Consider the following 27,977-nt stretch of genomic DNA (forward strand, 5'->3'; position numbering starts at 1 on the left):
TGCTGATGGTGATATCTTGTTTCCTTTAGTCTCAATGGATTTAATGTTGCCACATTATACTTTCTAAGCAATGAAAGCTCATTAGACACATTTTATGTTGAATATATATATAGTAACATGTTGTGTAGGCAGACGGAGAGAAGCAGCTTTGTGTAGCTGCACTGACAGGCACAGCATTGGCCTGAAGTTATGTAATGTATCTGCTAATTTGTCTAGATATCCCTGTAAGGATGCAGCATCCTGGATCCAAATAATTAAGCAGTCGCTTATGAGGAGCTCTATCAATGCGCAATGCCGCCCCCTGCCCATCGCGCTTACCTTAAGATCGCAGACAGCAGAAACACCCCTGAGTGGGTTTTAAAACTGTGACACTTCAATTGTATACACCAAAGAAAGGAACTAATTAAACACATTTGGCTTTTCTGTATCCCTTAAAACCACATTATTTCCAATATTTAATGGACGCACACTCTCAACTTGAATCTTTTTATTATTAATATATTCAAAATTTGTTGGGGGTTAGCCACTGCCACATTCGGTTCCAGCAGAATCAGCAGTACAAAAAGGGATACAATTACTGATTTTTAGTAACTTTAACAAGTAACTTTTGAACCAATAAAAATGTGTAATTCATAAATATTGGAAAATTGCTTAATGGAGAAACCCTTACAATGAATATGGCTATAGATGCTTTACCTCATAAAGCTTAGAACGTAAGAACGTAAGTGACAGTTGCAGACAGGAGACGCTGAGCCTTTTGGTGGAGAATGTCAGTGCCAAGTGCGAGGGGCGAGATTTCTACATCGAGATGATTCCTGAGAGTAGTGCTGCTGTGGTCACTTTCACACGTAACATTGGTGGGTACCAGCACTTTGTGTATCCAGTTGAACTGAGGGTCTTGGTCAGGTGTGGCTTGGGTAACTGTACCTACCTGGAGCTAACGGCACAATTCCTGGTTATACTTTTTTTATGATACAAAAACAACTAACCTTAACTACCAGCAGGGCTATTAGCAAGATTTTTGGCCAGGTAGGTAGGTTTTGCTGGGACAATAGTTTAAATTTGATAAATTGTTTTTTTTTTCAGCCATAGCTACTATGATACAAACCCCCAAATCATTAAACTGAAAGCAGGGGTGTTCCTGAACCCCCCTGTAACTGTTGCTGGGCTAGGAACTATAGGGGACTCAAGAGACTGTTACTGACAAAATCAAGTCCCTATTTAATACTACAGCATACTAATATATATATATTTTTCATTTGTTGCATTTGCCCTGAATCATAATTCAGAGGAAGTGAACTGTAGTGTCCTGGCAGTACATTTGCAGAGCTCATGGCAGATCATTAATGAGTTTCTAAACCCGTAGGTCTGAATTGCCCTTTTACAGTTTACATTCATTTTCTATTGTTAGTGGTTTCTATTGTTAGTGGTTAGCAGTGTTAGACAGTTACATTCTGCTAATGCCAGGCTTTCAGCTCAACAGATATTTGAAGGCCCAGAGTGTCAACAACAAAGTAGTATGTTTGGAGGAGGCAGCGCACTCCTGGGCATCAGACAATAATCGCTCTTCTCCAGATAGTTAAAAAGTTAAATTCTTTATTTAAACATAATATCAATCATGCAAACTTAGTATCTGAGGTCTCAACAACCCTATCTGTCAATACATTTCTGTAATTCAGTTAACTCCCAGGGACTCAACCCCAGGCACGTAACTACAGAGGAAGCAAACCCGCGGTTTCAAGGGGGCCCATACCGCGGGGTCTGTAGCACTAAAAACCTCCCTCCAGCACACTCTTTTGTGCATGCATGCTGCAACGAGCAGGCATGCTCGCTCAAGGGATGGAGGGGGGCTAGAGGGGGACTGTTACTATGCGATTCAAAGATTTTCGGCGGATTTTCTAAATTTGATGTCCATTATACTGTACCTTAGCAGTACAAATGCAGTGCTACAGGGCCTTGGCATTGCAATTAAACTGAAACCTGTTGTCCAAAAAGCGCTGAAATACAGAATGCCGTCTCCCATAGAGTTTAATTTATTAAACAATAGTTCTTAATTGTGTTCTTGATTTGATTTTTCTCTTTAATAACAAACAGTACCTTGTACTTGATTATAATTGAGCTGCATACATCCATATTGAGGCAAAGCAGTCCTACTTGGTTTATTTAATGTATAGATGTTTTTTTAGTAGCCTTAAAAGATATTCTGTCGTGATTTTTATGGTGTCGTTTTTATTTCTAAATAATACTGCAAGTAATTCAACGCTACCATATAAAATTTAATTCCTGAACCAATAAGTGTATTTTTTTAGTTGTAATATTGGTGTGTAGGCAGCCATCTCAGGTCATTTTGCCTGATCAAGTTCTTTCAGAAAGAGCCAGCACTGCACTATGGAACTGCTTTCTAACAAGCTATTGTTTCTCCTACTCAGTGTAACTGAAGGAGTAGCAGTGGGACCTGGATTTTTACTATTGAGTGTTGTTCTTAATTCTACCAGGGAGCTGTTATCTTGTGTTACCTTCCTATTGTTCTACTGATGGGCTGCAGTGGGGTGGGGTGGGAAGGGAGGGGTTGATATCACTCAAACTTGCAGTACAGGAGTAAAGAGTGACTGAAGTTTATCAGAGCACAAGTCACATGACTGGGGGCTCTTGGGAAACTGATAATATGTCTAGCCCCATGTCAGATTTCAAAATTAAATATAAAAAAATCAGTTTGCTTTTGAAAAACAGATTTCAGCGCAGAAGTCTGCTGGAGCAGCACTATTAACGTGCTGAAAAAAACCCACGTTTTCCCATGACAGTATCCCTTTAAGGTATGGTGGTTCAAGTTATGGACAGATCACTTATCTGGAATAATTTTCCTATCATTGTCCTATGAAGTCACATACATAGCCCTGTACACACTCATCCCATTCTCTCTGTGCTCACCATCATTAAACTGTCCTTTACTTGTAAACCATTTCATACCCCCAAAAGTTATTTACTATCCTAGTTCCTTGTATTCACAGATCTCTTAAACTTCACTGACAAATTCTGCAGCAGCCCGAGGGTACATCAGATGAAACTCACAGCGGAGCCAATGAAAGTAACTAAAAGTATCCGGGCTGAGAATCTGCCCCCTAATACACTTGAGACAGACCTGATGATTTACTTTGAGTGCCCCAGGAATGGAGGAGGGAGAGTGCAGAACGTGGTGGTAATACCAGAAGAGGAGGCTGCATTGTTGGCATTTTTTGACAAAAGAGGTAATGAGATGTGATATCCCTGTAACCTGATCCATACAGATACTGGCTGTGAATGCAGGTACAGGTAGTGACATAGCAATTTAGGTTTCCCTTCTTAAATGGAATTTCAACCCCAAAAATATATATTTTTCCTGATAAAAGAAAACATAATTCTAAGAAACTTTGCAATATACATTCATTGCATATTTTCTATGGTTTTTAAGTTTTAAGCATAGCTATTGAAAGCAGTATTTGTCAGGCTCTTTTTACTCTCTGCCATGATGCTCAGACTGTTGATACAATGTAAGACAAAGCAGCTGATTAACAGACCTGTCTTTGCTGGGGAACCAGGGTTGGACTGGGCCCAGATACGTACCCAGATCCCACATCCGCGCACTTCTTCGAGCCGCGGCCTCCATTTTAAACTTTGTCCAGAAGTGCCGTCTACCTTGAGTTTTGAAACTAAGACTTTTGCAACATTTGAAAAGTAACAAGCAGGTGTTAAGCAAATGCTGCTTTTAATACCAATTGGTTTTACAAATAACTTTTAAAGCATTGAAATGTTTTAATAAATGTATATTGGAAAGTTGCTGTAATAAATATACCTTCCCTTGTGTAGTGCTGGTTCATCGGCCACTTCAAGAGGCCTTCTGGTATTTCCGGCGTGACGTCATCAAGGAAGTGTCGCGAATTTCAAATTTACAGGGCGCTCAGCCAAAATCGTGTTGCCCGACAGAAAGGTTCTTTCTGAGTTCCTGGGCGCATTCTAAGCCTGATTCTTGCTTGTATACCTGGTGTTTGTCCCTTACCTTGCATCCTGCTGCCTGAACTGACCCCTGCCTGTCTTGACTATTCTACGGATCCTGATTCGGTGCTGCGCATTTTCCATGTTTGACCTTGGTTTGTGACCCTGACTTTGTTTCTGCTTTCTGCTGTGTGCCACATTGCCCGTTTGGTTTGACCTGGCCTGTTACAGACTTTGCTAACTGCTTCCCCCGTCCTAACCATACACGTTCGGTTCCTATGCTTGCCCAGAACTCTCTCACAATAAGACCTGGCTGCATCTGAGTAGTGGAGGGCTCCACCCAAAGCCAAAGGTGGTTGTTATAGGCAGAAGAGTGAGCTGAGACTGGAACCTTGGAGTTAGTTCTGGGTTTGTGATACTGTATGTTACAGTTGCTTAGAATTATGTTTTTTTGATTGGGAAAATTTTTATTTCTGTGTTGACTTGCCCTTCAATATGGAACCTTCTTTCCTCTAATTTGATTGGCTCCCTTGTGTCTACTAGAAGTCTCTACTGGTGAATTAAAAAATCTGAGAGTTTATTGTATTGCCCCATTAATGTGGCCATAGACGCACAGATAATATTGTACGAAACTAATTTTCGTACGATATTCGGTGCCTGTATGGTGGGAAAAGAGACGGCCGACATCGGCAGAAGATACTGGTCGGCTTGTCAGTTGGGCTGGACAGAAAATTTTGATTGGGTGTCTTTGAAGGCATCCAAACATCGGCCATTGTTAGTGCTGAATTGTCAGATACAGGTAGAATTCTATTGTTTCTACCTGTATATCTGACGATTCAGCTCTACTCGTATGTATTGAAATGAAGATCTTTCTTGGAAAGATCTTTTCCAAGAAAGTTCATAATTGTTACGTCGATGGCCACCTTTACCAGTCCCAACTTGGCCAGCCTTTCCCCATAACTGAACCCTTCTATTCCCTTTATCAGTTTAGTCATTTCTCTGTACTTTTTTATTTCATTGCTGCCCTTATATATTTATATATAGTGATGAAATCCCCCCTTAACTGCCTCTTCTCCAGTGTAACCAATCCCAACCTGGCCAGTCTTTCCCCATAACTGAGCCCTTCCATTCCCTTTATCAGCTTAGTCACTCTTCTTTATATTTTCTCCATATTATTAATAATTACTAATACTAATTACTAATATATTTGCCCCTTGCTCAGTGTGTCACAGAGTGGGGTACCCCCCATCTTTACTTTTGAGAGACCCCCCTTATCTGGGATCCATTTTGTTTAGCATAATACAATTTTTACAATCCTTTGTTGACAAACAGCATATTTCCCAACTTTTTGGAAACGTGTTGTTGGCTTCAAATTCAAAACAAGCAGAAAGCAGGGAAATTTTTTTCTCTCAAAATGAACCAGTTAATAGTGCTGCTCCAGCAGAATTCTGCACTGAAATCCATTTCTCAAAATAGCAAACAGATTTTATATTTAATTTTGAAATCTGACACGGGGCTAGACATTTTGACAATTTCCCAGCTGCCCCAAGTCATGTGATTTGTGCTCTGATAAACTTCAATCACTCTTTACTGCTGTACTGCAAGTTGGAGTGATATCACCCCCTCCCTTCCCCCCCCAGCAGCCAAACAAAAGAACAATGGGAAGGTAACTAGATAGCAGCTCCCTAACACAAGATAACAGCTGCCTGGTAGATCTAAGAACAACACTCAATAGTAAAAACCCATGTCTCACTGAGACACATTTAGTTACATTGAGAAGGAAAAACAGCAGCCTGCCAGAAAGCATTTCTCTACTAAAGTGCAGGCACAAGTCACATGACCAGGGGCAGCTGAGATATTGACAATATGTCTAGCCCCATGTCAGATTTCAAAATTGAATATAAAAAAATCTGTTTGCTCTTTTGAGAAATGGATTTCAGTGCAGAATTCTGCTGGAGTTGCACGATTAACTGATGTGTTTTGAAAAAAACATGTTTTCTGAAGACAGGATCCCTTTAAACTAAAAAAGCCACTTGCTAAAAAAGAGTCTCATTTCTGCCACCTTCATCGTTTCTCTCTTATGGTCACTTAATAGAAAAAGCAGCTTAGGTTCTGTGCTTGCATTATGAGTAGTAGAGTCATATATATATGAGGTTATGACCATTGCGGATGGCCTGTTTGCAGCTACTATTGTGCCAATGGGACTTCTTACAGCCTCAGGTTGATACATAAATGCATTAATCCATTAAGGAATATAAAGAGGTGACTGTCCAGTCAGTTATTTTCTCCATCAGTCAGTGGTGTAACTAGATATTACTGGGCCCCATAGCAAATTGTTTTTCAGGCCCCTGAAATCTAATATTATTGAAATTATATAAAAATTAGGGCCTCGTGGGGCCCCTATACCTCCTGAAGCTGCAGCCACAGGCTCTGCTTGTACTGTAGTTACGCCCCTTCCATCAGTATGCTCCATACTTTCTATTCATAAATTTTTCATCCTAAACAATAGGGTAACTCCATGTATTAATGAGAATAAATCACTTAGACAATAAATGTTTGAATGTGTTTGTTAGTTGTTACCCACTGTTTTGCGTTTTGTTTTCCAGTTGTGCAGATGGTGATGGAGAAAATGCATGTGTTTGGGAAGAGGCCAATTTCAGTGTATCTGTACTATGAGTCCCCGGGTATAACTCTATATGGGAAGAAGGGACCATGTATAACATTACCCAAACCCCTGGAGATCCCAGTCAGTCCATATGTACTTGAATTCATTCTGGGAGATCCACAAATAAGAGAAAACATAGAGAAGAAGATGGCGTTTAAGAATTGTGAGATCACATGGCCAGATCTGAAAAGCTCCAATCTCACCATTAAACTTTCCATTCCCAGTTCCATATCGTCTCATGTCAGGACTATGGCAAAGATTGTTCGGACATGGAAAGATCAGGTTTTAACAGAATTCTGCAATTTTATCTCTTTGTATAAAGCTGCAGAATACAATGTGAGTCCATCAGTTTGGGAAGCCATCAAAGGAGGAAGTCAGCAGCCCCACATATGAGGGGGTTTTGCTGAGACCTGATCTTGCCAAACATAAAGTCTTCCTTGCAGGATTGTTGAGTGATGTTAATAAGATCGGTCAGACTCTCAGTAACCTGGTGTCAAATGTCACTAAAGAAGCTGAAAGGCAGATGCAATCTTTGGAGGAAGTAGAACCTGTGCTCCTGTCTTTGTATAAGCTACTGCTTGCAGAAGGACTTGAGAAAACAGTAATGGGAAGATATCCACAGCTGGAAATGTCCTATGACAAACTAACAAAGAGCTTAAAGATCCGTGGCCTAAGAGATGAAATAGATGCAGTCAAATGTTCAATACGAAACATGAAAGGAGCATTCATGCAGAAAGCAGTTATTTTTCCTTCTGTTGTTCTTAATTTCCTGAGGCAAGCTGACATGGACGAATTGTCTTGTCTCCTTCTCATTGATCATGGAATAAGGGCAATGTTCCAGATGGAAAATGCCATGCCTACACTGATTGGATGCTCCATGAAGGCTTTGACCGATGCAGAAGAGAGGATGAGACATGAGTTACAGTGGAAGGAAGTTCATACTGATCACCAGATTAACCAGAGTCTTGAATGGGCAAATCTCAAGGTGCATTTGAATAAAACATTAAACGCTGACAAGTGCACTCTCATGGTTAATGACCTGGCCTCAGTCGGAAAGTCTAGTGTGATTCTCTCTGGTTTTTCTTCCAGTGTGCAAAGTGCTTACCTACAGATTCACGAGTTTGTAGAGAAGAACTCTCCATTGCAGAAAGACATTCCGATTAAATCTGACGTAGCCATAAAGTACCTGAAAGAGACAGAAGCTCAACTTAAAAACGTTAAAAATATTACAGTGCAAATTGAACTACAGCAACACATGATTTCCTTGCAGGGCCCCAGATTGGACGTCCAAGAGGCAGAAACCCTCATTCAAACAGTGCTGTCTTCACTGCATATCAGAAAGCTGATCATTAAAAAGCCAGGGGTGAAGAAGTTGTGCAAGAAATATGCAGACACGTACAGCCCTACCGCTATGAGCAAATTCAGCTGTGTCATACATGTGCAGGAGGGTCAGGAAGATGGCCTAAGTTCTGGTGCGGTAAAACATATCAGCCAGGCGCATTTACGAGATGAAGTCACCACTGTGCAACTAATCACAAAGGAACATCTGACCATCTCTGTAATCCAAAGGGGTATCCAAAATGCCATGGTAAGTCTGCTGAAAGTTGTACTGCAAAATTTTGTTCTTAAAGGGGCAGTAAAACAAAGAAAAAACTATCAAAATATTTATTCAACATCACTTGGAAAATGGATTATATTTTTCTTTTATAAACCAGCTTTACTTAACAATCATGATGTGTTAAAACGGCAAAGAACATTTGCACGTCACACGTTAGGTACAAATATAGTGGTACACACAATCATTGATGGTAAGAATTTTGTGTTGAGGGTAAAAGTTGCTACAGATAACTACCATAGTAAAGCAAAAAGCCTGACTCCACTGCAGCTGCTTGGAGTTATTTACTACAAAACCTTTTACTTTTTGAGCTTTATAATCTCTTCTGATTTTCTTTGGCTTTGTCCTTCCCTGTTTTCTGCTTCTCTTACTCTTTCATTTTCTCTCTGCTCACCATATTTCTACTTTTATGCTTATCAGGTCTCTACTTGTGCTTTTGCATCTTCACTTCTCTAGAGCAATTGAAGAAAGTACCTGTGCACAGTGATATAAGGTGTGCAGTTCACTTTAACATACTGCTGCTTACTTGTATGTAGGCTTCAGGCAGACTGCTTACTCTTTCCTGTACTCTCTGTGGACCCATCTTGGACATGCCACAGTTGGATGGAGGGGTTCTCCTTACATTATCCAATCACTGCAGGTCTTGATTGTGGAGCATTCAGGGCAGAATAAAGGAAACAGCAAGAAGCAACACAGTGAGCCTTGAGATTGCAACCAAAAGCCAATTAAATGCTTGTGCTGAGACTTATAGGAGCACTTAAGGGTCCACCAGCAGTGGTGCCCCACTGGGATATTACTTAGTATCCCAACAAACCAGTCCAAAGCTGCTTTCCAGCAGCAACCAGTGTGGCCCACATATTGCTTGCCTCAACTGAAACACTCTAGTCATCTATGTCACCTATTTTGTGTTACAATTCCCATATACTTTATTTTTATAAACATTTGTGACATTTGATTTAAAGTCAGAACTGGTTAAAATAACTAAACAAGCCTTACACTGAGTTGAGTCAGATGTGAATGTGTCACAGCTAGTCAGCAAATTGATCACATTGCTGAAAACCGGGGGAACTAACCAAACTCAGGGCCAGGAGATTCCCCAAAGCAGATCCTCTCCTTGGAAAACATTTTAATGTAATTGTGTTAAAACTGAATTCAATGAGAGATCCCTAATGAGAAAATTCTTTTTGAATATGAGGACAATACAACATTCAAAATAATCTGATCTTTTTACTCGTATTATTCTTTTTGCAGTCAGATGCCATTGTTAACAGTGTGGGCCAGACCCTTGATCTCAGTAGGGGAAAGTCCTGCAGAGCCTTGTTTAGTCAGGCAGGCCCCAAATTACAGGAACATTTGAAGCATGTGAGCCAAGGAGCCCTGGTAGTGCCAGGATCTGTGTTTGTCACTGACGGCTGCAACCTGAACTGTCAGAAAATTATTCATATCGTGACCCCATCTTGGGACCATGGAGCAGGCTCTTCTGAGATGGTAATGGTGCAGAAAAAATTATTTCTATTAATTTCACAATTGTGCCTCACTGTGTGGTTTCTGGGATAATAACGGATTGATTTCATTCTATCTATCAATCTATCTGTCTATCTATTTAGGTGTATATATTTTTTTTCAAAGCTTTGATACATTGGACACAGATGGTATGTATTTTTTACTTGAGTGTGCTGGTCCTACCTGCAAAATTCTAAATTTTTTCATGACGTAGAGTGTGGATCCTTCTATTAACATACATTTAGGGGGTTATTTATTAAAACTAGAATTTATCTCATTACCAAACTCGATCAAATTCTCATCCACTATGTTATCTTATATATCAATAAATTGACTTGAAAAAGTTGGGTCGGTAAAAAAACTTGATAAAATCGTCCAAAAACCCGAATTGTACAAATTCTTCAGATTTGACCCTTGAACCGCTTGCATTTTTTCTGGTTATCGCCTGAAAACCCAAAATTTTTCAGATTATCCGACAAAACCCAGAGCAGATCACGACTGTGTGGCTATTGACTTTATGTCTATTAGACCCTCTGACTCACTACTCCACCATCACAAAACTGTTGTTTATTATTGCTGGTGAATCGTCCCCACACCACTTCCCTGTTCCCCTGGGCTACCATAGTTGCAGGGTCTGTGCCCCCTGTAGTTAAGCTAATGATTGCATCACTCATATGCACTCTACTCCATACTTACATTGTATATGTTCTTCCTGTTCTCTCTCTCAGTTACTAAGGAAGATTTTTAAATCCTGTCTGGAGTTGGTAGAACAACAACAGCTGACATCAATATCATTCCCAGCCATTGGCACAGGAAATCTGGCTTTCCCTAAGGACCTGGTGGCAACTGTAATGTTTGATGAGGTCTTGCAGTTTAGCAGTAACAATAAACTGCAGAATCTCAAAGAAGTGGCCTTCATTCTTCATCCGAGTGACACAGACACTATCAAGGTAATAGTGACTGTTCTGTAATGTGACTTTCAAGCCTGGTGTAGAAAAACTTGGTGCCAGGCTTGGCGTTGGAATGATATCACTGAACATACTTGTTATTATTCCATGCACCCATTCAGCCTAGGTCACTGAAAACTGCTCTGTGATGGGTGAAACAGGTTTTTGCTATCCAAGTTGTTTCCTCTCTTTGCAGCATTGGGTAGTTGTTAAGATTACAGATCTCCCTAAGGTTTTTTTTTTTTTTTTAATTAAGGCTTTCAAATACAGTTTTATGATTAGGGTTCAGGATAGTCCTGCAGAGAACACGTGTAGGTTTACGACAGTTGTGAAGAGGAATGTGCAAGAGAATGAGTTCCTACCATTAAAGTTTATATCTAGTTAAAAAGAAGAGAAAACAGTAGAATATTGAAATATTGTCTGACTCCTTAGGAAACAAAAACAAACCTGATTCCTGTCTTGATGCACCAGCTTCAGTCTGAATCAACAGGTTGTATAGATATCATACTATCCTTGCAAACAAGCAGTCAGCACGATGATTGCCGCTTTTTTATAGGGGTAGTGCACGTTCTTCAGTGGCCACTTTCCACTATCACAAATGGGAACATCTGGAACAGCACCACACACTATTCTTCTTATAAAAAAGCCTTTATAGTGCTTTAGGGCATCACAGCAACGTTTCAGGCCAAGTTTGATAAAAGGCCACACGGCCTGAAACGTTGCTGTGATGCCCTAAGGCACTAATAAAGGCTTTTTAATGAGAAGAATATTGTGTGGTGCTGTTCCAGATGTTCCACTATCATGCTAACCTGAACAACTATAGTCGGAAGCAATCATATTGTCAGAACATCAGAGTTAAATGTCCTTCAAACGAAAAAGTCTAATTAAATGTGGAATTTATTCTTATAAAATACAGGGGTAGCCCACAACAGTGCAAAGTCTGAAGAAGCCCGTGACCCTACAGAAGATCCTCAATCATAGATAATAGTCAATGTAAGAGAGGCTTTGCTAGAAAACAACCCATATATAAGAAGTCAGAAACAACAAAACAATAAGATCAGTACAGAGGCAGGAAGGAAATCAGCTCAATGCGACCGATTAATAATAATATGCAATTTTGTAATGTTTTAATTAAAGAATCAGCTCAATGTGCTCGATAAATAATAATATTCAATTTTGTAATATTTAAATTATCTTATTTACAGGCTTTTTCAGATGAATTTACAAAACACGCTGATCTCTGTTTATCTCGTGCTAAAACCTGTGCATCACCTGCCCCAGGTAAATTGGCCCTTCCTTAGTAACTGTTGCTAATGGCAGTAAGGGCAGAGACACACGGTCAGATTCAAGGAGAGTTTTCGCGCCGGCGACAAATCTCCTCTGCCTTCCCGCCGGGTAGAATGTAAATCACCAGAAAACGAAGCGATTCGTCGAGTGCCATCCACCATCGATCTACATTATAGCCGGCGGAAAGGCAGTTTCGGGATATTAGTCGCCCTGAAGAAGAGGAGATTTGTCCCTGGGCGACTAATCTCCCCGAATCTGACCGTGTCTCTGCCCTAAGCAGGTTGGAAAGGATTAGCTGGCTGATCCATGGGGGTGACCCTTTCTTTTGTTACATCTCCAAATGGATTTTGAGATAAAACTGCAGTTATCGAGGTTCATGGGACAAAAACTCCTCCTCCCTGTTTCTCAATGTCCCTGGGCATTAATGCTAACAAGTTTGTGGCCTTAGGCCAAGGGCAGATGGAGCTCTTTTCAATAGGTGTATTTTTTTTCATGCTGAGAAAAGTGGATCCACTCCGTGCCCCATCTCTGCGCAACTGAACCTCTCCCGCTTGCATATAGGCATGTGCAGCGGAGCAGAGATTGGCCCAAATATGCGAAAGCAGGAATTTTCATGCTGAACTCCACTCCTCTGCATGTGACTGCACACAAGTCGATCTTATTCAAATCAGTGGAGATAGGTCACCGAGTTGAAAACGTTTCTCTCAAACGTAATAAAATATGCAGGCTGAGAGCAGCAGATCTGTCTACCTTTGGCCTTAGTCTCACTCACCTGCTCAGCTGTTTTTACTGGACCCAGTGGGTGAGTCTGGGAAGAAGTCTCTTTCTCTTCCTCTGTTTACCCTTGAACTCTGTTGTGAAGGTTTCTATGGGGCAGTCACAAGCTCAGCACTTGGAGTCCATGAAATGAAGATTGGACCTGTCCTGTACCAAGTGAAACCAGGGGATATAACCAAAGAGACCAGTGATGTCATTGTTAACTCTTCAAATAAAACTTTTACATTAAAATTAGGTGAGTAATTCCTCTCTATGCCCTATTACCACCCTCTTATGCCTTAGGTGCCCCTATTCCCTCCACTTTCACTTGTCCTGTAAGTTCCTATTTCCTCCCTCTCTCTCTCTTGCCCTTTGTGTCTCTATTTTTTTCCTATTGCATGCCCTGTGTGCCCCTATTGCCCTCCTCTCTCTCGTGCCATGTGTGCTCCTATTTCCCCTTCTCTCATGCCCTGTGTGCTCCTATTTCCTCCTTCTCTTGTGACCCATGTGCCCATATTTTTCCTGCTAAGATGGTAAATTACCTTGGCAGGGTCAGAGGCAGGCAGCAGACATTTGGAATTGAAGAGAACAGGAAGGAGTTTGATCAATGTAGATAAAAAGCTTTGTGTCACATCTGTAATGGCTCAGATCACTTTGCAAAGTGCTTGTGCATCCTTAAATGCACCAAAGTATCCTTGTGTACATGATTTTGAAAATAATCATGTTCTGATTAACATAACCAAGGCAATACGACTTATGCCAATACTCTGCCAGCCCTCCCCTGCACCCTAACTCACCCACTTCCATACTTACCTTCCCAATTGATCAGTCAGTCTGTCTGCTGGTCTTCAATTTCTATTGGAACTGTGCCCCCTCCCCAACTGTGCCCTAGGCACATGCTAGCGCTACCATGAGTGCAGTGACAGTCATCTGTTCCCTAATCATCTGTTTATCTTTAGGAGTCTCCAAAGCGATATTGGAAGCAGCTGGAACGAATGTGGAACTTGAATGTGCACTGTTACGTAAGGAAATGTATTTTTCTATTAATTACATGGGAGGGGAATGCTACTGTGGCCCCGCACCTCTCTGTTGGTGACCCTTAATATTTTACATATACATTCATGGACCACTATGCCTTTATTTTACAGTTGCCCTTTTCTGTTTAATTACCCTCTTGATTTGTTTCTGTCAATCTTTTATGCTGTTTCTGGCTGCATAGCCTGCAGTGTCAGCTTGTAAGAATTTTCAGTGTTGTAAAAACCAAATAGATAGATCTTCTTTTTCTTATCTGATAGCCTCTGATAGTCTCCTTACATGTCATATGACCCTTACAAGAAGTTAGAAAGGTTACCCTAATACAGAGCTGTTAAATCTCCCAGATTTTTTGAGAGTCTCATGAAAATCCCTCCCTCCCACTGGTCTCCCGGTAGAGCATTCTGTGACATCACATACATTGAGCATGCTCAATGACATCACATAACCCACAAAATATTGGTGGCTAAATGGAATTCTACAGAAACAGCAGGAAAACACCCTCATAGATTTGTGCCAGCATAAGTTTGCTAAAGTAGGGTTGCCATGTCACACCTTTAAAGGACAGCATGGTATGTATGTAGGTACAGACATAATTATAAAACGTGTTACATTGCCAGGATGGGGAAGAAGATCTTGAGTGGAAACAAAATTGTCTTAATTTCTTGTCTCTTCTTCAGGGGACCAGCATCACAGAGGGTTTATTGTGACAACGGGTGGAAACCTCCAGTGCAAGTGGATTCTCCATGTGGTGGGACCAACTGATGTAACACAGATAAAGACCTGTGTTTTAGAGGCTCTGAAGGTTTGTGTTAGACTGAAAACTGCATCAGTTGCATTTCCAGCTATTGGAACAGGTGAGAGGCACCAATATTCTGTTGCGCGGGAGGTGGGTTGGTTGGTTGTGTCAGCTTAAAGGAACATCAAAAGTTTTTTGAAGTAATTCATTTATAACGTACTGTAGCCCTGCTCTGGTAAGATATTTTTGTTGGTTTCAGAAAGACTACTATAGTTTATATAAATAAGCTGCTGTGTTACCATGGGGGCAGCCATTCAACAGAGAAAAGGCTCAGGTTTACAAGAGGGGAATGTGACAGCCAAGAGGGGATGTATGGGACAGAAGTGTAAGGGGGTTGGGGGGTTGGTCCATAGCGCGTCCAAAGCAACAAATTCGCCATTTTGGTTGAAGATGTTGGGGAGGACAGCTCTGAACTGGCATGTAGGGAGCAGGCTGACTCTCAGAGCACCCTGGAAAGCAGTGTCTCCAATATGGGTAGTAGGGGAATGCAAGGAAGGAAAAGCATGCATTTTGTAGTAAAAAAATTTGTTTATTAATACATATTAAAAAATATCAAAAAAGTCCCCACATGGCCTAACGCGTTTCATGCTTACCTAACACTTAGTCATAGGCAATCTGCAATCAACAATTGGTGAAACCCATTCTGAGGATTCTGATTTTTCAATCACATCTTGCTCTACCAGTTTCTTAGTTCCTGTGAGACATTCTCCCTTATAGAGTAGGGCAATCGCCTCAATTTCTGGCATACTGGTTTTACATCTGGTCTCAACTTAACTTTGTGTACAAAGTTCTTTGCACAGCCCAGTGAAGTGTTGCTTTGTGGTGAAATTTTAGACACAGGCTGTTTGGCAGGCACTGGTGCTGTAGTAATAAGACCATCAACTAATTGTAGGTTTAATGCAGCAAAGAGATCCCTTCCAAGTATAGCAATACCCTTATTCACAATGTAAAAGTCACATTTTGCAGTATTTGATTCAAATTGTACAGTCACTGGCAAGCAACCAAGCACAGGGATTGGATCCTTTAAGTAACTGACCAGTCTCAGGGCAGGTGCAACAAGCGGATCTTTTGCAAAGTATTTCAAGAAAATATTATTTAGTGTCCCTTGTCAGCAGTATTGACACTGACAGTACATATAAACTTGTCTGGAATAAATGTGTCAGATTTATCCACACTTAATACTGTGACATTTGTAGTAGTGACTTCATGAACATCTTTTGCACAACTACATCAGATCTTAGCTTAGCTTACTTTTTTTGCATTTGCGGCACTGTACCGCTTTTGCAGGACATGTAGCATAATTTGCAGTGTGTTGTGTTGAACCACAGCGAAAGCAGTATTTTTTATTTGTATTTGCTGCACGGTTATGCAGTGAATCCCTTTCCTTAGCACTGTATTTTGCCTGTGACTGTGCATTAATAGGCCACAGTGCTAAATTCTGTACATATCTTTCAGCCACCACATTTACTCTTGGCATGAAAAATTTCTTTATAGCAGTAAGAGTAGTTTCATAAGTATATTCAGGTAATGGTAATGTATAGAATATACGCTGTCGCTCTGCTCCCAGGCAGTGAATAAGTAAAGCACGCTTTCTAGCAGCAGAAATCTCCACTTGGTAAGCAGCAATAATGTTTCAAACCTACGGATCCAAGCAGTAAAATGTATGGTAGGCTCACCAGGGTTTGGGAGAAAAGCTGCAGGCTGCTGCAGAGGTAGAAGAGACATCTCATTGCCAATATGTTATGTTTTGGTAGCAGAGGATGAGTAGAGTATAACAGTGCTTTATTAGCAGGTTCATGCAGCCATTACACTTCAACTCTAATACTTTAAAACAGTCTAGAAAGTACCATGTACACAGTAAAACTCTTGTGCACAGTATCACCTACAGGCCCTTTGTATAAACACCACAAAGTTGTTGAGAAGCCAACCAAAAAAAATGCTATTCTGGATTTAGTGATCTCTAATGACCCAGACCGTATAGCAAATGTGCAAGTAATTGAACCCCTGAGTAATAGTGACCATAATGTGATATTTAATGTCTGGTGCACAAAACAAATATACACTGGGGTAACAAAAATCATTTCAGAAAAGCTAATTTTAGTGCCTTCAGGGCTGCCCTTCAGAGCATAGATTGGGGCATTATGTTTTTATCTTAAAACACAGAACAGAAATGGTTGTCATTTAAAATTATATTAAATCATTACTGTTCTCAATGTATTCCCTTAAGTAAATGTAAAAACATTAAGAATCAACCTATGTGGCTTAATATAGAAGTAAAGAAGTTAATAGGGAAGAAGAGAAAGGCATTTAAAAACTACAAGTCTGTTGGGACAAAAGCTGCATTTAATGAATGTAAACACTATAATAAATGTTGTAAAATATCAATTTGGAAGGCAAAGATAGGAAATGAGGAGTGCATTGCAACTGAGGCTAAGACTAACCCTAAAGTATATTATTAGTAAAAAGATGCGGGTTGAGAGTGTTGCTCCTTTAACCCTTTCCCTGCCAGCCATTATGTCCTAAATGCGAACATCTACTGCCAAGCAGTTTATAGACTTTTTGTGCTCTATAACTTTAAGGGCTTTTCCTGGGGGGTCTTTTAGTTTACCCAGGAAAACAATATATTGTTTTGTTTTTTTTTCAGGACAACATGAGCTTTAAAAATCTGCTAGAATTTTGGTGTAATTCCACTTGTGTAAAAAGATATATTCTTCTAAGTGTCTAATAAAATGAAAAAAATCATGGTTCACATTGTACAATCACATCAGAAACATAATTTATTTTATGTACAAGAACACAGCATATTTGGAAAGTTGTCTCCTGAACACGCCAATTCCAAATATATATAGTTTTATGGAGATTTCTCACTTGTATCTGCAGGCAGTACACTACCAAATTTCCAAAGCAGTGCTCCACAAAAGGGCATACTTCTGATTTTAAGGAGAAACACTCCACTAACAGTAGGTTTACCCTGCATTATTAGAAAGAGCAGATTCTGGCAAATCAAAAATAGGTAAATAGATCTATGAACGCCAAACTACCAAGTTGCAATTCTTTCCTAAAGTTGTAATTTTTTATAGAAATTGGTGAATGTTTTGAAAAATTACCACAAAGCTTCCAATTTACAGCATTATATCTCCCACACATCATTATCTACCAATGTAAAACACCCTAAATATGATTGCCAGGAGTCCACTAAACAGTTTGATGCCCAATATATATTTATATATGTTTACCTAAGTATGTGGCATATAGGGGCCCCAAAATGTAGACACCCCATTTGAGCTATCAGTTCTGTAATTCCAAATACTGCAAAATCAACAATCGGCATAGATTTTGGGGGGCAAAGTAGAAAAAAGTACGATCACCCCAGAAAACCACCTATTTTCAGAAAGTACACATTCCCCCGAATCCAAATTTGGTATGCATGTCTTTCTACTCCAAAGCACCAAGCCTCCAACCATTCCCAAATTTGGCAATTTTGGTGACACACAGGCCCGGATTTGTGGAAAGGCCACCTAGGCCCGGGCCTAGGGTGGCAGGATTTTAAGGGGGCGGCATGCTGCCCAACCACACCCACATTGGTTCAAAAACACTGGCGATGCGCAGGAGATACAATCTCCATGAAAATTTGCATGAATAAAGGGGAGGGGACAGGGGCGACGAATGTCAGTGGTCCTAGGGGCGCCCGCTATGTAAATCCGGCCCTGGTGACACATCCAAAAATCACCTCAAAACTTCCACCCTGAAGCATCGTATTTCCCACATTTTATTAGGTATAACAATAAATCACCCCAAATATGAAAGCCTGGAGTCCTCTGAACATTTGTATGCCCAATATGTATAGGTGTACCTAAGCACGTAGCATAGAGGGGCCCCAAAACGAAGACCCCCCATATGGACTGTCATTTCAGGTACTGCAAAATCAACACATTTACATAGATTTGGGGGGAGCAAAGGTAGAAAACAGTATGTTCACCACAGAAAACCATACATTTTCGGAAAGTACACATTCCCCCGAATCCAAATTGGGTATGCATGTCTTTCTACTCCAAAGCACCAAGCGGCAAATCTTTCCTAAATTCAGCAATTTTGGTGACACTTCCAAAAATCACCTCAAAACTTCACCCTGCATCATCATATTTCCCACATTTTATTAGGTATAAAGCTAAATCACCCCAAATATGAAAGCCTGGGGTCCTCTGAACATTTTTATGGCCAATATGTAGAGGTGTATCTAAGCATGTGGCATATAGGGGCCCCAAAATGAAGACCCCCCATATGGTCTGTCATTTTAGGTACTGCAAAATCAACACATTTACATAGATTTGGGGAGAGCAAAGGTAGAAAACAGTATGTTCACCACAGAAAACCATACATTTTTGGAAAGTACCAAAACTTTCCTAAAGTGTGGGTTTGTGTATACATGTGTGTACAGCTCTAACAAGTGTATAAGTGTGTGTATATCTGTATGTGACTGTAAAATACAAAAAAAGCCAGAAAATTAAAAAAAATCTACCTTTAGTTATGTGTGTGCTGTGTATGTGTAAATGCATGTATGTATGTTTAATTGCATGTATGTGTGTGTGTGTGTGTAACTGTGTAAATAGAGGGTCACTTACCAGTTTTGGAGAAGAAGCGATCAGAAGCAGATCTACAGACTCTAGGATCGCTTCACACGAGGCTGGGTCCAGGAAGAAGCAACACAGGGGGAGCAGCATACAGCAGCCAGGATCAGGTAAGAAGTCGGGTCCTGCGACAATCGCATCACAGGACCAGAGTGGCAGCTCCCGAGGCTCGTTGTCTAGGGGGTTGAGCAGCCAGGAGAGCCTCTCTGGCAGAAATGCAGAGAGGCAGCTGTTTAAACAAAGAACGTAGCTCCTACATTCTTGGCACTTACAGCCTTTTTTTTTAAAGAACGTAGAAGCTACGTTCTTGGCAGGGAAAGGGTTAAATAATGGTACCAGCATGGTTGTAACAGATACAGAAAAGGCAAATGTGCTGGATCACTTCTTTTCTTCAGTATATACAATAGAAGAGTCCCAGGCTCACTTCATAGCTGCACTGATGGCTCAGCTCAATCTAGTCAGTGGCTGACTCAGGATATGATTCATAAAGCTTTAAAAACAAGACACCAAGGCCAAATGAAATACAACCCCCCCCCCCCCCGGGTTGGGATCTAAGAGAGCTTAGTTCAGTTTTAGACTGGCCCCTATTTCTGATTTTCTCAGATTCACAGGATCTGGGAAGCTAAGTGGCAAATGAGATTCAATGTTGATAAATGTAAAGTCCTGCACCTGGGATGTAAAAATATCCAGCCACTTATACCCTTAATGGGACTGCACTAGGCAAATCCATTATGGAAGAGGACCTTAGATAATAAACTTGGCTGTAGCAAGCAACGCCAGTCAGCAGCATCAAGGGCAAATAAGGTCTTGAGTTGTAGTAAAAGGGACATTGATTCACGAGGAGGGGGTAATTATTCCACTGTATAGAGCACTGGTAAGGACCCTTCTAGAATATGCCGTACAGTTTTGGTCTCCATCACTCAAACAGGACATTATTGTATTAGAGAGGGTACAGATAAGGGCAACTAAGCTGGTAAAAGGTATGGAAAGGAAAATCCCAGCTATGAGGAAAGACTGGGCAAATTGGGGTTGTTGATGCTGGAGAAGATGTGCTTAATGGATGATATGATAACTATGTATAAATATAGGGGGGATAAAGGGGATCATATAATAATCTCTTTAATGCTTTATTTACCAGTAGGAATTTCGAGCTGACGCAAGGTCACCCATTCCAATTAGAAGAAAAGAGGTTCCGCCTAAATATTTAGAAGGGGTTCTTTACAGTGAGAGCTGTGAAGATGTGGAATTCTCTCCCTGAATCAGTTGTACAGGCTGATACATTAGATAGTAAAAAGGAGTTGGATGGCTTTTTAGCAACTGAGGTAATACAAGGCTATGGAAGATAGCTCATAGTACAAGTTGATCCAGGGACTAGTCCGATTGCCATTTTGGAGTCAGGAAGGAATTTTCCCCCTCTGAGGCAAATTGGAGAGGCTTCAGATGGGTTTTTTTGCCTTCCTCTGGATCAACTAGGAGTTAGGCAGGTTAAAATAGAGTTTAAAGGTTGAACTTGATGGACATGTATCTTTTCTCAACCTAACTTACTATGTTACTAAGCAGATAACAGATAAATTCTGTAGAATACAATGGGAACTTTTCAGTTATCTACTATTTAACCTGTGCCTTTTCTCCTTTTTCCAGACTAAATGGCTGCTCCCAAGGCTGCACAGCAGTTTGTTTATATAAGCTATGGTAGTCTTTCTAAGTGGATGGTGCTGTTCATTCTCTATACTACATGGTTGGTCGATGGGAAGTGGCCGTCACAGAACGTGCACCACCAAGAAAAAACATAAAGAATCCGTGTGCTGACTACTCTTGTTTCAGTCTTTCTGAAGCAAACATACCAGTTTTACCAGTGCAGGGCAAGAATACAATATATTTTAATTACTTTCATTTTTTTTGGTGTTACTGTTCCTTTAAATGACCATCCTGCTCCCAGATCCTTCCACTCTCTCATTGTTTAGTTAAGTTTGTCCTGGTATCCGTTTTCTGTGAGGTTGAGTATAAAGGCCTTCTCCTTTCCCCCACCATTCCAGGTATGGGAGCTGTGCCAACCTCTGATGTGGCTGATGCCATGTTAGGGGCTGTTGAAGACTATGTCAGATCCCAACCGGTCCAGTCACTTCAAGAGATCAAAATAATTATTTTCCAGCAGCAGATGCTAAATGAGTTCTTCACCAGCATGAAAAGGAAACAGGGGAGCACCCCATCCACCCCAAAATCACTTCCAGACCAAATACCCTGTAAGTAAAAAAAATATATTGGAGGGAAAACTAAAGCTGAATGGGGGTATGGGCCACTGGTAAATCCTAATATTTGTAAGGTAATTATTAATAAAAGCTGGCTTTTCATCTTCTACGTTTTAGCATGTGCAGGGTTTAAACTGACCGTGGTAACACTGGCAATGAGGAAATGAGTTCTTAACATAACTAATACATAAAACAGCAGCACACAAATTGAAATCAGGAGTGCTGCTGCCATGAGGTGAGCTGAGAAAGGCCCAACAGCCTACAGATTACCTGGTAACTTCCAGAGCTGAAATTCCACTTTTTAAATCAGGGCAAAAAGGGGCTGCATCGCTAGTGTAGCAGGCGCAATTGCACTCTCTTTACTAGCGATGTGTTATAGAGATCATAGGACTGCAGGGTCTCAGTAAACTCCCACCTAATAACCTTAGACCTACTAACTTGTGCCTTGTACTTTTCATCTGGTACCTACCTACTTGATTGAGATTTTCCATTTATTACCTTCATGGGCATCATTCTACTGATTTTTTTATTTTTTAATACACATCACCTAAAGGTTTAAAAACAAATGTAGCATCTGCAGACTTGTTGACAATCCTTGATGCCATTTTCATACACTTGACTGCTAGGTGCTCGCCACTGCTATCCCATGATTCACCACTGCACCTCAGCATCAGCATCTTGCCATGATGCCACTGCCTCACCCAATGTGAAATTCAATATAAATACATGTTTAAGACCCAGGTTCAATGTAATATGTCTTTTTGGTGTTCAAATCAGACATTTGGGGGGTTATTTACTAAAATCCAAATTTATCTCATAATTAAAATAAAAAAAGCTCGACCAAACTCCCATCCCTGCTGCTGCCCCCCCCTCCCCCAGAAATTCGCTTTTAAAGTACCAGGAGAAGCATTTTTGCTGCCCCTGGTATTTAGTGGGGCGCTGCCGCCTGAGACGACAGCCTCAACTCGCCTCATTGGCGAAGCACCCCTGCTGGTTCTAGGTGGGGCAGGTCCTGAAACTATTATTAGATACAGTAAGAATAATTTCACATACTGAAATTCTTTACTTAAATATGTTTAAATTCTGAAAGTCTATAGAGTTTAAGTTAAAAACATGGTGCCTTGAGCAAATTAAAATGAAGTGATATGCTGTAGTCCTCAATACGCGGACACAGTGCAGTCCAGTGACAACCATTGAGCTATTCGTTCTATCCTTCTTTTCATATCTCAAAGCTCTTCTGTCATTATGAGTTGGGTGATAGTGCCTTGACAATAGGATAGACTACAGAAATGGTCTGGTGCCACTTGCATGGCAAGGACCAAAGATAAACATTTTAGCCTGTTCCTTGCCAGTGGTGCAATGAAGAGGAACCAATAATTTGTATTTCCTCTCTCCTTGGCTTGGGACAAAGAGTAGCATGTGGGCTGAGCTCCAACTACTAGGATATAGGACATTCAGAATATATAATCAACACATGATTCTATGGAAAATCATTTGGTGGCAGATAGTAGGGCATCCCCTGCCAAAGTAACCATGAGTATTGATTCATATAAAGGTATAAAAATATGTATTCATACACTGCTTTACTTGCATCAGCCAGTTGGTTCTGTTCTACCATCTGTGCACTTGTGCATGCATTTTCTGTATATCAATGATCAGCTATTGTTTAAGACATAATGTTCCTTTTAAAACATCAGCTCCAATGAAATCTCCAGTGAAGGCTAAAGAAAACTCAACAAGTGTGGATTTTGCAGAGAAAGTAGAGCCAGTGATTTTCCAGATTTGTGGCAAGAGCAAAGATAATGTGACCCAGGCCTCCAACTGGCTGAATGATCTCATATTAAAAGAGCAATCTGAGAATGTTATCAGCTGGGAATGGCCTGAGGGGTTCAGTATTCATGATAAAAATTACCTGCATGATCTTGAGGCTAAACATCAAGTCATCATCAAGGTAGAACCTTCACAATTACACATTTCTGGACTCACAAGGGATGTTCTGGATGTATCTCGTGAGGTCCAAGCCATGATAGAGAAAATAAAGAACAAGAAAACCAAAAAGCAAGAAGCAGAGCTTTTCAGTAACCTGGTAGAGTGGAAATACCACAACGGAGAGAAGTTTGTGGCTTTTGACAAAAAAACTAACACGGATCTGGAGAAGAACCAGGACAATGTGCTACAAAGTGTGACTGTAAATATCAAAGGGGAAAAATACAAAGTTGACTTTCAAAATAAATGCATCCATGGCAATCGGGGAAAGAGAATATCCATCCAAAGATTAACTAAAGGTAAGGTTCCAAATACATCAATTATCATAAGAAATAGGGCCTTGACGGGCAATAAAAAAACTCATTCCACATGTTTTACCTGCCACTGACATGAAATTCGTTCGTTGGCTCTGTTCAGTGAGTGCAGCTTATCATGCTGCCTTACAGGTAAAGCACAAGCCCTAAGTTTATGTGCTCTGGCACTTGCACCAACACTGTTTATTTATACCTCCAGGACTGAGATGTCTACATTCTAGAATAAGTTCTTTGCAGTAGTTAAGCATATCAGGAACATAGATTCAGCATTGCCAGCAAGGGGCTTAAAAGTCTGCTTAGTATCTATATAAAGCTGTGTACTTTCCTGCTTTACCCAATGAAATAATGCCAACATTTAAAATAAGACCCAATCACACTCCCTTATGGCTGCTTAGACTCTCCCATGTCTACCTCTCTTGGCCATTGTTTGGACTGAATAACTAACATTTTATTCCTCCCAACATTTGAAAAATGAAAAGCGGGACAAAAACTTGTGCCGCACACAGTGTCGCAAAATATTTTTGGCCACGCCCGTTGTATGGCCATAACCCGCCCCCCCAATTGCTATGTTCATTTTACAGGTTTTTGGCAGGTTATGAAAGTTTGAACATATTTCTGGGAGTTTGAATGTGTTATAACAGTTTAGCGAATGAAAGTGAATTACCCTTTAGGCTGCAAGTCTCCGTTCTCCCAAGAGACCTGCTTATCTTAAATTGTTTCTTTGCTTATGTTAAATTGTTACAAAAGTATCCAAGTGCAGCTGTTTGCTGTTCTGGGCTCTCTGCCAAAAAGCATCTTATTTTAATTAAGTTTCTCGAGTCAGTGCAGGTGATCAAGTTGGGATATTTTGCATCCAAAGTTCATTGTGTGCAGCACTTCTATCAGCAGTATAAACAAGTGGGTCTTTGTGTGCCAGATGCACAGTTGTCTCTAGCTCCTAAGGAAAGTGAGAGGAAACATTTTATTAGGCTATGGACAAACAGGCTGTTGTCAGCGGCCGTTTTCAGCCTGCGTATCTGGGCTGATCTCAGCCTGTGTGTGAGTGCACACAGGCTGATCAGATTCAAATCAATGGAGCAGGGGCACTGAGCAGATCTGCTTCTCTCAGCCTGCAAAAATTGCTCAGGCTGAAAACAGCCTGTGTCCATAGTCTTTAAACAGTGGATTTGAGTAGGACTTTCTCATTATTCTCTGCAGGGGCCCTGCTTTTTCCCGATTACTGGGATGAAATGGATACTTTGGCTAACAAGGAGGTCACCCTGGATCCTGCTGGAAAGGAATACAAACGGGTTGAAGCTTTAATTTCAAGAATGGTTCTTATTAGAATACAAATGGTAGGTAACTAGGATTGTTGTACTTGTTTTGTTGAAGGGCTCTTGGAACTCCAAAAGGCATTCCATCATATCATTGTACAAAGGTTTAATACCAGGATAAAGGCAAAATTTTGCCCCATAGCCACTTACTTAAAGGAACAGTAACACCAAAAAATCAAAGTAATTAAAATATAATGTACTGTTACCCTGCACTGGTAAAACTGGTGTGTTTGCTTCAGAAACTCCACTATAGTTTATATAAACAAGCTGCTGTGTAGCCATGGGGGCAGCCATTTAAAGCTGAAAAAGGAGAAAATGCACAGGTTACACAGAAGACAACAGATACACTCTGTAGTATGCAAAGGGATTCTTTGGAACTTATCTGTTATCAACTGAGTGTCCTGTGCTTAAATGGTTACCCCCATGGCTACACAGCAGCTTGCTTATATAAACTATTGTTGTGTTTCTGAAGCAAACACGCCAGTTTTACAAATGCAGGGCAACAATACATTATATTGTCATGCCTTTCAAACAGGTTCATTTTTTGCTGTTACTGTTCCTTTAATTTCTCCCACCCAGGGAATGTGGACAAAAGAGGTTCTGGTTGCTCGGTGTTCACTACACTAGTGCTTTATCCTGTTGCACAGAACTTTAGAATTGATGCTCTGTTCTGGGTTTCCAAAAATGACAGAAAACTGAGCCCATGGTTACCTATCACTGGCCCCTCATATTGATTGTGTTTACAGGTCACTATATTGTCCCATATTTATGTACTGTACTTATATCTCTCTATTTAGATCACACGGATACAGAACAAGCACTTGTGGCAGAATTATCAGATTAAGAAGCAAAGTATTGATGCAAAGTATAATACATCAGACACAGAGAGGCAACTATTCCATGGAACTCAGGAACAGACAGTCAAGACCATCAATCAGAACGGATTTAACCGCAGCTACGCAGGAATGAATGGTGAGAACCGGTAAATAGTGATGAGCAAAATTGTTCCCCAAGTTTCACCGTGCAAATTGACGCGGGTCAAAAAAATTTGTTGCCCATAGACTTCAATGCATTTCAGCGAATTCTCGCCGTTTGGCAAATTTTCGTTGAAGTGAAACTGATCAGATTCACCCATCACTACCGGGAAAGGTTGCTGGGTGTTTAGAATTATCTGATGAGAGAGGCAATTATTATTCAATGTTTTTGATATATTTTAGATTTTTGGGGGCAGAGACACACAGGCAGATTCGGAGAGATTAGTCGCCCAGTGACAAATCTCCTCTTCTTTGGGGCGACTAATCTCCCAGAACTTGGGCACTCGGAGCGCTTTGTTTTCTTAAGTTGCCTGACGAGGATTAGTTGCCCCGAAGAAGAGTAGATTTGTCGCCAAACAACTAATCTCCCAGAATTTCCGCAGGTGTCTCTGCCCTGAATGTTGAGCAGTTCCTCAGATCATTGAGTATAGTAATATCTTTGTGGAGATAATGAATCTATTAAAAGATGATAACATACGGGGCTCCTGTGGAAAATCCAGTGTCGAAAATACCATTTTATCTACATGAATTGAAATCACGGCATATAAAACACTTTACAGACAGCAAACTGGCATAATCGTGCAAACTTGTGGTTGAATGCATTTTAACATGATTACGAAGGTTCAGGCATGTAAACTGGTTTTTTTTTTAAATATGGGTAAAGTATTTGCAGGGGCTTTGTTGCCTGCGGGAGAGGCAATATCGTTTGAATAACAAAGCATCCAGTGTGCCACCTCCCTAAAAGCATACCAAAGAAATGAGACATAATTGACTTGAAAGATGAAGATATAAGATTTACAGCTGGATACATATGCACAAACCTCACACCAATTTGCTGTATCCTTCATTAACACCAGTGCCTCTTGACATGATGTGAAAAGTGACGATCTTTTTTTCTTTTCCACAGCGGCTTCATATGGAAAAGGAACGTATTTTGCAGTGAATGCCAGATACTCTGCACAAGATACATACTCCAAACCAGACCAAAATGGGCAGAAATATATGTATTTGGCACGAGTGCTCACGGGTCTCAGCTGCCTTGGGCAAAAAGGAATGATTTCACCCCCATCCAGGAGCGCCTCTGACCCTACAGATCTGTACGACAGTGTAACAGATAACATTACAACGCCCAGCATGTTTGTCATATTCAATGATGTGCAGGCCTATCCCGAATATCTCATAACCTTTACACTATGATGCTCTGTGTAGTGTGGCTGCTCCTGCCAGTATGGGGAGAATTGTATGTCCCTTCTGACTTGGGTGTATGATACCATTATGTGTGGAGGATAGAATTGTTCATTTTATATAAAAAAAATGATGTATCTGGCCCTTCGGTAGTGGGGACTTGCTCTCTCTATAATGGATCTTCATGCCACTTCTTATTAGAAATTTTGAATTGTTCCCAGTTGAACCACTTTAGATTAGTGTGCACGGCAGACCTTTTCAAATGCACTTTAAATAATTCCTATATTCCCACTTGTGTTAAAGGGGATATCCACAATTTTGTTAACATTGGGCTCATTAATAAACCCTGGGAAAATGTACACTTGGGAAGTAACCCATGGCAGCCAAACAAATGTTTGCTTTCATTGTTCAACCTGCAGCGGACTGAAAAAAGACAGTTATTGATTGGTCACTATGGCCCATGGGCAAATTTTTATAAACGAGTCCCAGTTTCAGCAGTAAGTCCCTATTGCAAAAAATACAAAACAATACAAATAGGGACTTGCTAACAAAAATCTCTTTATTTGTTACTATTTTTGAATAAAGTTATTGCTTTCCTGATGTTGGGTCGTGTTGTACCAGGAGACGAGGGAGCCAGTTACCTCCGTCTTCACAGAGATAACAGAAAGGAACCAAAACAATGTCAGTCCTGTGCC

General features: G+C 40.6%; 1 pseudogene; it reads left to right on the forward strand.

Moving 5' to 3' along the window:
- Positions 1–291: 291 nt before the first annotated feature.
- Positions 292–27,882, forward strand: LOC108701823 (annotated as a pseudogene).
- Positions 27,883–27,977: the final 95 nt, after the last annotated feature.

Source organism: Xenopus laevis, chromosome 9_10L (genome assembly GCF_017654675.1).
Source record: "Xenopus laevis strain J_2021 chromosome 9_10L, Xenopus_laevis_v10.1, whole genome shotgun sequence".
NCBI classification, from domain to species: domain Eukaryota; kingdom Metazoa; phylum Chordata; class Amphibia; order Anura; family Pipidae; genus Xenopus; species Xenopus laevis.